The following is a 14639-nucleotide window of genomic DNA, read 5'->3' on the forward strand; positions in this document are numbered from 1 at the left end:
GCTAACCTTTTGAGAAACTGCCAAACAGTCCTCTAGAATGGCTGGAACCTTCTGCATTCCCACCAGCAGTGGATGAGTGTTCCCATTCCTCCACATCCTCTCCAGCACAAGTAGTCTTCTGTTTTTTGATAGCTGCCAGTCTTACGGGAGTAAGATGGTATCTCATTGTAGTTGTGATTTGCATTTCCCTAATAGGTAGTGATTTTGAGCATTTTTTCATGTGCTTTTTAGCCATTTGTATTTCTTCTTTGGAGAAGCAGTTGTTCAAATCTTTTCCCCATTTTTTAAATGGGTTGTTTGTCTTTTTATTTTCAAGATATAGGTGTTCTTTATATATGCAGAATATAAGTCTCCTATCAAATATATGGTTACCAAACATTTTCCCCCATTGTGCAGGTTCTTTTTCCACTTTCATGACAAACTCCGTTGAGGTGCAAAAGGCTTTAATTTTGAGGAAGTCCCATTTATCTATTTGTTCTTTTGCTGCTCGTGCTTTGAGTGTGAATTTCATGAAGTAATTTCCTATTACAAGGTCCTGTAGATACTTCCCTACATTGTTTTCCAAGGTCTTTATGATCTTGGCTCTTACATTTAGGTCTTTGCTCCATCTTGAGTTGATTTCTGTATGTGGTGTGAGATGGTAATCCTCTTATCTTCTTTTGCATATGAATATCCAATTCTCTAGACACCATTTATTGATTAGGCCATTCTCTTCCAGTTCAGTGTGCTTGGTGGCCTTGTTGAATATCAGATGACTGTATATGTGAGGATCTATATCAGAACTCTCAATTCAGTTCCATTGGTCAGTGTATCTATCCTTGTGCCAATACCATGCTGTTTTCACTACTGTGGCTTTGTAGTATGATTTGAAGTCAGGTAAGGTGATTCCTCCAGTTTCATTTTTCTTTTTCAATATGTCTTTGGCTATTCAGGGCCTCTTTCCTTTCCAAATAAATTTCATAGTTACTTTTTCTAGTTCATTAAAAAATGCTGTGTTGATTATATTGGAATTGCTTTGAATCTGTAGATCAGTTTTGATAGGATAGACATCTTAATAATATTTAGTCTTCCTATCCATGAACAGGGAATATTCTTCCATTTATTTAGGTCTTCTTTGATTTCCTTGAACAGTTTTGTGTAGTTTTCTGCCTTTTACATCTTTGGTTAAATTTATTCCTAAGTATTTGATTTTTTTATTTACTATTGTAAATGGTATTTGTTTCTTGACTTCCTCCTCAGACTGCTCATCATAGGTGTACAGATTATTTTTGTGCATTGATTTTATACCCTATGACTTTACTGAGCTCATTTATAAGTTCTAGAAGCTTTGTTGTAGATTTCTCAGGGCTTTCTGTTTATAGGATCAAGTCATCTGCAAATAGTGAAATTTTGACTTCTTCCTTTACTATTTGGATTCTTTTTATATCTGGGTCTTGCCTCAGTGCTTGAGCAAGTACTTCTAATGCATTGTTAAATAGAAGGGGTGATAGTAGGTATCCTTGTCTTTTTCATGATCTTAGAGGGAAAGATTTTAGGATTTCACCATTGTAAATGATATTAACTGTGAGTTTTTCATATATACTCTTTATCATGTTCAGAAAGTTTCCTTCTATTCCAATCTTTTGCAGTGTTTTTATCAAGAAAATGTGCTGTATTTTGTCAAATGCTTTTTCTGCATCTATAGATATGATCAGGTGATTTTTTTCCTTCAATCTGTTTATGTGGTGTATTACATTAATTGATTTTCTTATGTTGAACTATCCTTGCATATCAGGAATAAATCCCACTTGGTCATGGTGCATAATTTGTTTAATGTGTTGTTGAATATGATTAGCAAGTATTTTGTTGAGGATTTTTGCATCTACATTCATTAGATTTTGGTCTGTAATTTTTCTTTTTTGTGGTGTCTTTGTTTGGCTTTGGTATTAGGGTAATATTGGCATCATAAAATAAATTAGGCAATGTTCCATCTATTTCAATTTTTTGGAAGAGTTTAAGCAAAATTGGTGTTATTTCTTTCCAGAATGTTTGTTAGAATTCACCTGTGAAGCCATCTGGCCCAGGGCTCTTCTTAGTTGGGAAACTTTTAATGACTGATTCTATCTCTTTACTTGTGATTGGCTTGTTGAGATCATCGATTTCTTCTGTCATCAATATAGGCTGCTTATGTGTTTCTTGGAATTTGCCCATTTCCTCTAAATTATCTTTCTTGTTGGAATACAGTTTTTCAAAATATCCTCTTATGATAGATTTTATTTCAGTGGGGTCAGTGGTGATATCACCCTTCTCATTTCTTATTTTGTGTATTTGCATCTTCTCTCTTTCTTTCTTTGTTAATCTAGCCAAGGATTTGACAATTTTTTTAATCTTCTCAAAGAACAAACTCGGTTTTCTTTTGTTTTTTTTTGAGTGCTTTCCTATTTTCTATTTCATTTAGTTCTGCTCTGCTCTTCATCATTTTTTTCTTTCTTCTTTTTTGGGGGTTAGTTCATTGTTTTTTTACTAATGCTTACAATTGTTCAGTTAGTTCTTCAATTTTAGCTCCTTCTTTTTTGATGTATGAATTTATGGCTATGAATTTCCCTCCCAATACAGCTTTTGCTGCATTCCATACATTTTGATATGTTGTGTTATCATTTTCATTAGTTTCAATGTATCTATTGATTGCTGTTGAGATTTCCTCCTTGACCTACTGTTTTTCTAAGAGTGTATTGTTTAACTTCCATATCTTGGGCCAACTCTGGGACTCTGGCCTTTGCAGATTTCCGGCTTCACTCCACTATGGTCAGAGAAATTATTTTGTATAATTTCAATCTTCCTGAATTCACTGAGACTTTCTTTGTGGCCTAGCATGTGGTCTATCTTGGAGAATGATCCATGTGCACTTGAGAAGAATGTATATCCTGCTGTATTTGATTGTAATGTTCTGTATATACCTATTAGGTCCAGATCTTCTAATATATTGTTCAAAGTCTTTGTTTCTTTATTGATATTCTTCTGAGATGTTCTGTCCAATAGTGATAGTGGTGTGTTAAAGTCCCCCACTATAATTGTAGATGCATCTTTCCTTCACTTAGTTTCTCCAGTGTTTGCCTCACATATTTGGAGGTGCCCTTGTTAGGGGAATATATGTTTATGATTGTACTTTCTTCTTGAAAGATTACCGCTTTCACTAATATATAGTCCATCTCTCTCTCTCACAATAGTTTTGCATTTAAAGTCTATTTTATCTGATATTAATATAGCTACACCTGCCCTTTTTGGTTATTGTTTGCCTGTACGATTGTTTTCCAGTCATTCACTTTCAATCTCCTTGAACCCCTGGGTCTAAGATGAGTTTCTTGTAGACAACATATCGATGGGTCATATTTACTTATCCAATCTTCAAATCTGTATCTCTTAACAGGTGAGTTTAATCCATTGACATTTAGTGTTATTACTTCAAAGGAATTATTTTTATTAGCTATATTTTCTTTGGATCTGTGTTTGTCGTATATTGTTTGATTTTTTTTTTGTAGTTTTAGTTGTTATTACACTCTCCTCCACCTCTGTCTATCCTGTTTCTTTTCTTTTCTCCTGCAGAACTCCCTTTAGTATTTCTTGAAAGGCAGGTTTCTTGTTGGCATACTCTCTTAGCTTCTGTTTATCTGTGAATATTTTGAACTCTCCATCATTTTTGAATGCTAGCTTTTAGTACCTTGACTATGTCATACCACTGTCTTCTTGCCTCCATGGTTCCAGATGAGAGATCAGCACTTAATCTTATGGACCCTCCCTTGTATGTGATAGTTCTCTTTTCTCTTGCTGCTTTTAGTATTTTCTCTTTGTCTTGTGCATTGGATAATTTGACAAGTATATGTCTTGGGGTGAGCCTGTTGGAATTTATGCTGTGTGGGGTGTGTTGTGCTTCCTGGACATGTACACGCATCTCCCTCAATAGATCTGGGAAGTTTTCAGCCATTATTTCCTCCAACACCTCTTCTGTCCCCTTTCCCTTCTCTTCTCCTTCTGGGATGCCTATAATGTGTATGTTTGTGTGTTTTGCATTGTCATTCAATTCCTTAAGTCCCTGCTGGATTTTTTCTATCTTTTTATCAATTAATTCTACTATCAGTTTGATTTCGGATGTACTATCTTCCACATCACTAATTCTTTTCTCTGCCTCTTCAAATCTGCTGTTATTTGCTGAGAGTATATTTTTGATTTCTTGGATTTTGCTATTGATCCCCATCATATCTGTGATCTTTTTGTGCATGAGCACAGTTTCTTCTGTATGCTCTCCAAGTGTTTTCTTAATATGCTTAATCTCTTCCTTCACTTCATTGACTTGATCTATGATACATGTTTTGAGAGCTTTAATTACTTGATCAATATTCCACTTTTCTTCCTGGTTTTTAGTTGTTCATTGGATTGGGCCATATTTTCCTGAATATTGGTATGGTCTGTAGTTTTTTGTTGCTGTCTGGTCATCATTTTATCTTGTTGGGTTTATTCTATTGATTATCTTCTTAAAATTCTAGTCTTGGGGTTTAATTAGTTGTTGTTTTTGTGTGCATGTTAAGTCTTCTCTTCGTCACTGTTTTCTTTTTATTCTATTCCCTTGTTGTTGGCTAAGTTCCCTTGAAGGAAAATATTAGGGCCAGAGAAAGCAAAAGGGGTAAAAAAGAAAAAGATAATAGTAGAATTGATAGTGAATGTTAGCAGAGGAACATGTGAGATCTAGGAGAATGGATATAGAACTCATGGAAGCTGTGTAGAGTTATAACTGTTAAAAAGTGGAATACCTATAATGAGATAGTAAACTGAATATGAGGAGGAATATACTATGAATTAAAAGGTCAGTTTGATCAGGAGAGAGGGAAAAATAAAAGAGAAGACAATAATATAAAGAGTGAATAAATGATAGAAAACAGATGAGAAGTACTAGAGATAAAAAGTCAGAAACATCAAGGGCTAAACAGAGAGAGGTGGAATGTAAGAGAAACAATAAATGATGGACGAGAGAATGATGTAAAGGAAAGTGGATAGCATTGGTAACCAAAGTCAGTACACACAGAAAAGAAAAAATTGAGGATGAGAAAGCACAACAAATAAGAAATGTTACCTGCAACACTAATATTAAAAAAAAAAGAGAAAAGAAAGAGAGAAGGAAAAAAAGGAGAGCAAGAAAAAGAGGAGGGAGAAAAAAGAAAAAGAAAAAGAAAAAAGAGGAGACTGTGGGTGTGTGTGTGTGTGTGGGGGGGCTGGACAAAGAGGAAGAAAAAACAAGAAAAGAAACCAACAAAAAAGACCAGACAAGGCCTCAGGCCAAGAATCCTCTTTGCAGTTGAATAAACTGCTTAGGAGTCTGACCTTCCCCCTTTCTCCCTTCCTCACTTCCCTCTCTCCCAAGGCAGCAGGAAGGCTGTGTGAGGGCTCCTGTAGGAAATTAAAATGGGTCCCTGGTGAACCAACTCACCTGAGAAAATAATGACTCTTAATTTCTTGAGAGAGCACCCATCCCTTCCCAGGAACCCTAAATATGCCACTGGAAGACTGGAAAGCACGTCCTACTGTCCCTCTCCCTTAGCTGTGCCACAAGGGGGCTGGTTAATTTTCTGACTCCACCTTCTCCTAGACCAAGTTTCCTATCCTAGCGCATTTAGGTAAATTGAGCTCTTTCACCAGATTCACCTCTCCTCTCCTCCTAGGCTCTCCCCAAGTCAGCGGATATGCTCCTCCAAACTCAATAAAAGGTGGGGGGGGACCAGAAAATTGAACCTGCACTCCTTGGCCCCTCTGCACCTCCCACCTAAACTCTCCCACTCCCAGAGTTAGTCCACGACTGGAGGGCTATGGCAATGCAAGATTTCTGGGAGTGCTGGACTCAGGAAACAGGGACTTGGGAGAATGTAGACTCGAGGTATGTAGGTCTGTGAAACGTGGGCCACAGGGGTTCAGGGGACACAGGCTTGGGATTCACGTGTTTGAGAAGTGCGGGGCTTGGAAACTCCACCCCACGACCAGCAGTTCTCAGTGAACACAGCGGCTCTTAGGCCTGGGGGGGGGGCGGGGGGAGGGGTAGGGATTTACCTTCCCACAGCTTCCAAGCTCAGTGTTAGAAACCCGCAGCTCTACCTTGAGCAAACACCAGTTCTGATGCAGTCTCTCCAGATCGATGTCCAGACACCTCCCGCCCTGCAGGTTCCCAAAACAGCCCACTCCGGCAGGACTCCGTCACCACACAGCAGGTCCTTTGTAAGAGAGATGATGACGGTGTACTTATTCAGGTGCCATCTAGCCCCACCTGCCCAGTTCATTCATTCTTAATGTGGCATAAATATTCCATTGTCCAAGATTGCCTTTCTACTAGTGATAGATATCCAGATTGTTTTGAGTTTTCCCAATTCCTTTGTTTACAGATGGGGAAGCTGAATCCTGGAGAGAGAAGTGACTGTCTTAACATCATAGAGCTGGGGACAGGCAGGGCTGGAAACTGAGTCTCCTGGCCACGGGGGCAGGGTGGCTCTGACAGGGCTTTCTGGCCATCCGTCTGCTACAGCACCTAGCAGCTTATTGCAATGTCTCTACCTGTGTGAGAGACCCTGACTCGGCCAAGAGCCCCTCCAAGGCAAAGGCAGCTTCTCCCTGTCACATCCATCCTTCCCATTGCATGGGGACACAGCAGCGCTCATAGCTGTTTGCAGAAGGAAGGAGTCCTCCCCACCGCTTTCCATGGCAAGCTCAGTGCTCCTTTGCCTCCCAGAGATCCCCTGCCCATTTGCCAAGAAATCCACAGGGAAGCTAACTTTCTGTCAGTGCAAAGCAAGGGCCCCAGGAGAAGGATTCAGCTGCCCGCAGCCCCTGGCTTTGGAAGGAGAATGCTTATCAGAGTCAATTAGCCAGAATTACTCCCTGAACGCCACCCCTAGAAGCTCTGGACTTCAACCCTTCCTCTAATCTGGGGTTCTTAACCTTTTTTGTTGCACAGACCCCTTTGCCAGTCAGGTGAAGACCACAGACCCCTTCTCAGAATGTAGCGGCAAATAGTTTTACACCACTCAGCTAGCGTAACAACTAGCATAACTTACGAGTATGGGTGAGTGTAAGTGATTTTTCAAGATATGCAGCAACTGTAACATGATATGAAATGAATAATACTGCAATTTATTGCATACATTCATAAGTGAAGAAAATGCTAGGTTTCAGTTCTAGGTCAGAAAAAATAAGGATCAGAAGTTGATTTTTTTCTTTTTTTTAAAAGATTTATTTTATTTACTTCTCCCTCACCACTCCCCTGTCATTCCCCCCGTTGTCTGCTCTCTGTGTCCATTTGCTGTGTGTTTTCCTGGTCTGCTTTTATTCTCATTAGGCAGCTCCAGGAACCAACCCTGGGACCTTCCAGAATGGGAGAGAGGCTATTACTCTCTTGTGCCACTTAGGCTCCCTGTTCTGCCACATCTTATTTTCTCTTCTGTGTGTCTCTTGTTACGTCATCTTGCTGTGTCAGCTCTCAGCATTGGCCGGCACTCCTGCGTGGGCTGGCACTCCACATGGGCCAGCTCGCCGTGTGGGCCAGCTTGCCCTCACCAGGAGGCCCTGGGCACCAAACCCTGGACCTCCTATACGGTAGACAGGAGCCCGATTGGTTGAGCCACATCCATTTCCCTGATTTTTTTTTTCCATTCAAGCTCACAGACCCCTGAAATCTTTCCCTGGACCCCTGGTTAAGAACCCCTGCTCTAATGGGGCCCCACTGTGCCCCAGGCAGCCCAGCCTGCTAATGGCCAGCCCCAGCCTGAGCCCTAACGCACCCAGTGTGGCCTAACTGAGCTAGCCAACACCCATCCTGCCAATTGAACACACCATCCCTCGGGAGAAGACACCAGCTAGGACAGCTGGACAGCTACAAGGTTTTCAACTTTCTCATTTTGCTCTTTAAGCGATATAACCCTTTGTCCAAGCAAAATTTTAGGTGAAAACTTTGGGGGAGGGGCAACCCCAAACCCTGCCATGTCACCTCCGTGGACTGCCTAGAGCTCTGGGGAGCGGGGGTGGAAAACCTCCACCCTAGGCCACCCAAGGCTCAGAGAGACCTCTGCGAATCAGGACCCGGCCGGGTAGACGCTGACCCGAATTCTTCCTCTTATTGACGCTTATGGGGGTAAATCACTTGGGCGCATTTAAGGGATGGACCCTAAAAGAGGACCATCCTGTTTTATGTTCCATTCCAGCAGAATGCCTTGTGAAATTCTACTGGAAAGAAAAGACATAGAGAACTTAATTCCAGGAACTTTTAGTGGAATCTGGGGCTCTAACATCCAGGTATCCTTAAAGGAATGGGGGTGGCAGGCAGTTCAATCCCGTTCAATCATGTCCCCAGGGAGGTTCAAGACCCGTCCCGTCCCCGGCCCCCCCCCAGTCCCAGAAGGGTGTGGGCGGGACCCCGTGTCTGCTTAGGAGGGAGAGGAGCGCTAGTTCGGATTCTGAGCCGGCCAAAAGCCTCCTGAGATCCAAACTGCTTCAGAGCTGGGGAAAGGGGGGGGCCACTAAGGGGAGTTGGGGCGCCCCCTGCTCACAAGTCACCACCAGAGACCTCTGGATTTCCCCAAAAAGGAGGGAGCTCAAGGTGATAAGATTTATGGTCTTTTTGGCCCCAAAGCTTCAAAGCTACAGTCTGGAAATTCCAAATAAATGGTTAGAAAGGGCTCCTTCACCCTTGTTTTAGTGCAAGTTTATGCACAGAGCTGGCCTCACACACCTGTGGATATAAAGGTACCAAAGAAGGGCTGCTGGTTCAGGTTTTCTTTCTTTCTTTCTTTTTTTTTAGGATGCACTGGGGATTGAACCTGGGGTGTCATACATGGGAAGCAGGCGTTCAACCACTTGAACCACAGCTACAGCTTGTTCTGAGAATATCCTTCTCCCTCCTCCACGTACAAGAGCTTGTGGCAGGGAAGGAGGGGGAGGGCAGGGGATGGGAAGAGAGGGGAGAGGAGGGGAGGTAGAGAAGGAGGCTGTACTGTGTCTATATCTACATTTATATATCTAAATGGTTCCTGAGCAGCAAATATTAAATACTGGGACTTACAACATGCTAAGCATGAAAAGATGGATATGTGACCTGATCAACAGCCTGAAGAAGCTTGGAGTCTGGCGGTGGAAAAGGTTTGTGCAACTACAGCTACATGTTGTGCTCCTGCTATAACAGAGGGAGTGCTCAGTGGTCTGAGGGTGCAGGGGGAAGAGCAACTCTGCTTGGATCAATCAAAGAAGACAGCGCAGAAGAGGTAAGATCACCTTGAAGGATAACTACCATTCTATGCTCCAGTGTAAGCGGAGGCGTGGAGGGGGCTGCTAGCTCACCCTGGAAGACAGCGGAACCAGGGGGAGCAGTGGGTGCTGCTGCTCTGTCTCCTCCTCTTGGCGTAAGACTGGGTATAAGCCCAGGGAGGGGCGACAGCCTCAGGGGCATCCCAGTGCCCTGGACCAGGTTCCCGCTTCCCTGATGCTTGAGGTGCTGTTTACATGAGCACGGGACTCTCTGGCTGTGAAATCTTCTTCCTAAGATAAGTAATAGCTTGTTACCTCTTAGAGCTGTGCCACCGCAGGGTGGACTCCAGAGGTGACAGTGAGGTGCCTTTGAGAGAAAGTGTGTGAGCAAAAGCGATAGGGCCCTTCGTGCAGGGGATAAAGAGGAGAGGTCTGCTTTAGCTTGGAGGTTGGCCTGAAAGACCTCTGAGATCTTCAGATCTCCTCAAGAGCTAGGAGCCCACGATTGATTCCTTGCTGACAGTGCAAGTTCTTGATCTTCAAAGGGAAATGGAAAACCAATCCAGAGAGGGTAAGTGATTTGTCCCAGGTCGCTGAGCAAGTTAGCAGAATTGTTCTCCAAACATTTCATTGGCTCTAGTCTGGTCTCCTCGACTGGACTTCAAGAGCCCTGAGGCCAGATGCTGACTCTTGTCTCTCTGCGTTCTCTTTATGAACTCTGCACAGCTTGGACCCTGGCTGGATTGACACACGCACATGGCTTGTGTACTCTGCTTCAGTTGGCCAGACAGAGCCCCGGGACAAATGCAGGTATGGAGTGTTTGCACTTACGTGCATGCTGAGCTGGGCTCTGGCTTCACAGCTGCAGACAAGAAGTTGCAGAAGACCTGGAAATAAAATTTTAATCTTACTCTTTTTCCTGTACCAACATACACTAATCAGATGGGTCAGGCTGAGCCTGGTTCCCTCTGCTGAACGGGATTTGTTGTGACTAACTGAGGGCTTTGCAGTGATTAGTTTGGCCTTTGAACCTGTCCGCTTTCCTCCTCCTGATTCTTGCTTCCTAAAGCAAGATTCAGATCTCCAGCTCTCTGCACCCCTGCCAATGCCAGCTGATGCCCAGCAGCCAATGTGCCCTGTCCCTTGGGCTTCTCCTCCTTCCCACCAGCCTTTGCTCCTCTGCATTAAAATCTAGCCTCCAGGAAACCCACTTAAACTTACAAAACAAAGGAGGAATTCTTGGGGCCTGAGACCTGCCTGTCGACAGACTCACAACCATTTGTGCAGCCCTTAGGGCACCCAATGGGCCTTTAGGCACCTTACCCCATGTGGCCCCATGTACATGGTGCAGGTGTCATCCACATCTCCAGCACAATCCTAAAAACCAAGGCCCAGTCGTGCCCTCGGGAGGCCACAGGCAGGTAGCAGGTGCAGCAAGAACTTGAAACTGCATTATCTGGCCTTAAAGCCTGGAGTTTTTCCACCATACTAGACTGCCTACTTAGCAAGGCCTTGGGCCATCCCCTTGGAAAGGGGTGCACAGGGCCCCAAGGGGTGGGGTCCAGAAGGCCTGCATTGTGGTGGGGCAAGAAAATCCCAGGTGCAGCAGAAATGCACCGGGCATATGACAGGAGGCAAAGGGGACGAAAACCAAACTTCATACCTCACTTTGGCCACACTTGGGGTGAGAACTGAGATGGTAGCTCATTGTTGGAGAGCATGGTTCAATCCAGGTCATACACTGTCCACGAATTAAGAGCCACCAGGCTCTACTAGGCCTGATGGCTGCTCATTCCACCTGCTAGATGCAACTCGGAAGCCACTGGGGCTGAACTGCTGGCTCTGGGGCCACCTTATGCACCACTGTCTGGGAAGAAGAGAGGGGCATGGGACAGGTCCAGGGCCATGAACTTGGGAAGGAGCAAGAGCAGGCATTTATCAAGGAAATTCACCCCAATCAGACTTCACCTCACATCAGACACTGAAAATGAGTGGTCACATCATCTGGAGTCCAACACCAGTCTTCCTGCCTCAGTGTCCAGTTTATCCTGCAGGACACAGCAGGACCGTCTTTCCAAAGTTCTTTGATCCTGTGATTCTTTCTTTGATTCTGGTACCGGCAGGATGCAGCCCAGAGACTCTGGCCCAAGAGTCACCATGCCAGGTTTCCAGGTGTGGTGCCCCAGCTCCACCATCAGCACCACCCCCCTCCCCATCACTGTCCACTGAGCCAGCCCGACGCCACCACCTCCTGGCCTTGGCTCCCGGCAGCCCCTCTACTGGGAATGGCTCTCCTCTGCTCCCCTGTCATTTGATTCTTCCCCATCCTAAGGACTCACTCAGAGACCACCACTACTGGGAGAAGTTTCCTGACCTCTGCACGCTGAGTATCTCTCTCCAAAGCCCTCCAGTGCTTGCCTGGATCCCACATGTGGTGCTCATCCCACATGGCCCACGTGGACCTCCCAGCTCATCACAGACACTGCAGGTGGGCTGGGTCAGACATTTTTCTACACTTCCCATCCTAAGCCTGGCTTAGCAGCTTTTCAACAAATATTTACTGATCAGTTGGATTGACTGATGCAAGTTGCTATTAGAATGCCCTTCAGGGGAAAAGAGGCACTGCTAGGGATGAATAAGTTCCAGAGCAGGCACTAATGTTCTCTCTTCTACAACCTGTGGACCCCATCTGTACCCTGTACTTCAGTTAAGCAAATCGTCACTGGCAAAACTGTTGCCGTTGGGGTAGTGGATGTGGCTCAAGCAATTGAGCTCCCGCCTACCCTATGGGAGGTCCCTGGTTCAATTCCCAGCTGCCTCCTAAAGAAGACAGGGAGCTGGCATGATGGGCAGATGTGGCAAGCAGACACAACAAGAGACACAAGAAGGAAAACATAATGAGAGGCACAACAAAGCCTCCCATGCTTCTGTCCATCGGGATTTTCCGAGCTCACGTGTGTAACTATGAAGAGGGCAGGAGAATGTGCAGGGACGTTTGAGGGACCCACAGAGCAGCGTGGGGAGCTGCCAGTCTCACGCTCAGTAGGATGACATGTCAGTACACCAAAGGTCGTGCAGGCGAGCATGCGGGTGACAGCAGAGAAGCCGTGGGACCTCCGAGGCGCGGGGCTCGGTCACCACTCAGGGTTTGTGTGGGCGGGAAAGGCTCTCACTCACTGAGCCCGGATGAAGGGCAGCTGGGGCTGGGAACAAGCTCGCAGGTGGCTCAGCCTCTGCAGTGCGGCCCGCCCAGGCCTCCGCCGCCTCTGAGGTCCCTTCGCCATGAGTCTGAAGCTGGCCTGAACCCTCAAGTCTGTTCGACAGTGCTGTCTCACGCATGCGCGGCCGCAGGTGCTTTCACTGCATTTTCAGAAGGAGGCCAAGTGCCTAAGAGGGTTAGACTTTGTTTTTAGTTTTTAAATTTTACTTTTCAAAATCCCCTGAGAGACTTTCCCAGTCCTGACCTCAGGGTGACAGCACTCGTTGCGCTGAGTCACTTGAGGAAAGTCGTAGCACAGACCAGGGAGTCGCTTTTAAGGACTGTCCTGGGAGGAAAACAGATTGCGAAGAGAATGGGACCCTCAAGCGCTCCCTCGGCGAGCGGAGGAAACCAGAGACGGGCAGCGTGGGGAGCGCCGCGCTCAGCACAGGCGGCGAAGTCAGGAGTTTAGGGGGGGCGGTGAGGGGCAGGTGCGGGCCAAGAAAGGGGAAGGGAAGGAGGGGATGCGGAAAATAAGCTTTACTTAACGTCTGGAAGTATGTGTAAGGCCCGTAACCATGAGCAGATAGTGAACGCTCCTAAGTCACTGACATCACGTCTCATCGGAATTTGGTCTGCGCGGATCCGTTCATTCAGTTTCCAGGGCAGCGTCTAAGTAACTCAACCTGGGCTCTCCTGCCCTCTCCTGGAAAGAATGGGGAATGACGTTTACTTCTGCAAGTCAGTCATCAATGCTGGAAATCCACAGCCAGCTCCACTGTGATATTTGAGGTACAATTTGGCAGGTGGTTGGGGAGGAAGGAAAAGCATGATAGAAGCAGATGAAGATAAAGTGACATAGTGTCAAAATATGCAAACAGGTGTCAACCGTCTACTCAAACTTTGGTAAGAATTCACTCCTGCAAAGGAGCCTGTATTAGTTTTGACCATGAACTGGAAGTATTTTTTGAGATATTGTTTTATGGAAGAAAGAGCTCAGATCTTGGAGTCAGACCAACCTGAGCTTAACTCTGGGCTCTGCCACTTCTTCTGTGAGTAAATGACTAACCGTGTGAGCTTCAGCAGGTTATTTAACCTCTCAGCCTCAGTTTTCTCATCCGTAAATTGGGGACAATAATGTCTAAACCATAGGGATGAAATGATATGAAACATGTAGGAATACCAACATTTGGTATACTTTCCCTTCAAGAAATTTCATTAAGGAAAATTATAAAATAAAAATAAAGAGAAAACTAAGAAATGGAGAAATATATCTGGATTCTAGATTTTAAAATTAAGTTTAATAAAAATGACATTCCCTAGATAAAAATATTGGACTTGGTAATGTAAGTCCAGTTAAAACCTTGTGTGGTATATGTTATTAAATTTTTTGAAGTTGGTAATGAAATGTATCTGAAATCAGAAAAATAATACTAATAGATTATGCATGAATTTTTCATGTCAAATTTTAAAAACATGACATTATGCTTATAAAGCAAAACTTATCAGAACCTAAGGGACTGGTTTAAGAGCAACAACTACAAAAAAAAATAGGATAAGGTAAAATATTCAAGAAAAAAATCAATAATTATTCAGATATAGAATAAGATAAATTATAACAAATAACTTAATTACCAAACCAATCCATATTTACTGATTCAACATATACCGAGTATCTACTGCAGGATCACTTTCGAGTTTTGTCCTGTGGGATAAAAAAACAAGCTGAATGTGGTCCTGTCCCTTAAGGAGTTTACTTCTACCCACGAAGCAAGACATGCTCAGGGGAAGAAAAGGGGACATGATTTAAAAATCAGTGAGAGGTGACACAACTTCAATAGGGTTAAAGTTCAGCTGAGAAAACAGGTGTCGTAGTCCATGGGGGGCATCCAGTCACTGAGGGTTGGAAAAGCCTGGGAAGACTTCAGGGAAAACGGAAAGTGGGTTAATATTTGAAAGTGGTGGGATTTAGGGAAGCTGGAGCTAGAGACAAGACAAAGAGCCTGGTCTCCTTCTGCCAGCTTTCCCCAGCTCTGGATGAGAGGACCCCACCTGAGATGATAGACCCTCAAGGGCTAAATAGTTACTGCAGAGACTGCAAATCTGTATGTACCACCAACTAAATGGCCTGAATATATAATGCCAGATGCATTGTTTAGCCATAGAGCCCTGTGTATGTAACCATAGA

Source organism: Dasypus novemcinctus, chromosome 29, assembly GCF_030445035.2.
Source record: "Dasypus novemcinctus isolate mDasNov1 chromosome 29, mDasNov1.1.hap2, whole genome shotgun sequence".
Lineage (NCBI taxonomy): Eukaryota > Metazoa > Chordata > Mammalia > Cingulata > Dasypodidae > Dasypus > Dasypus novemcinctus.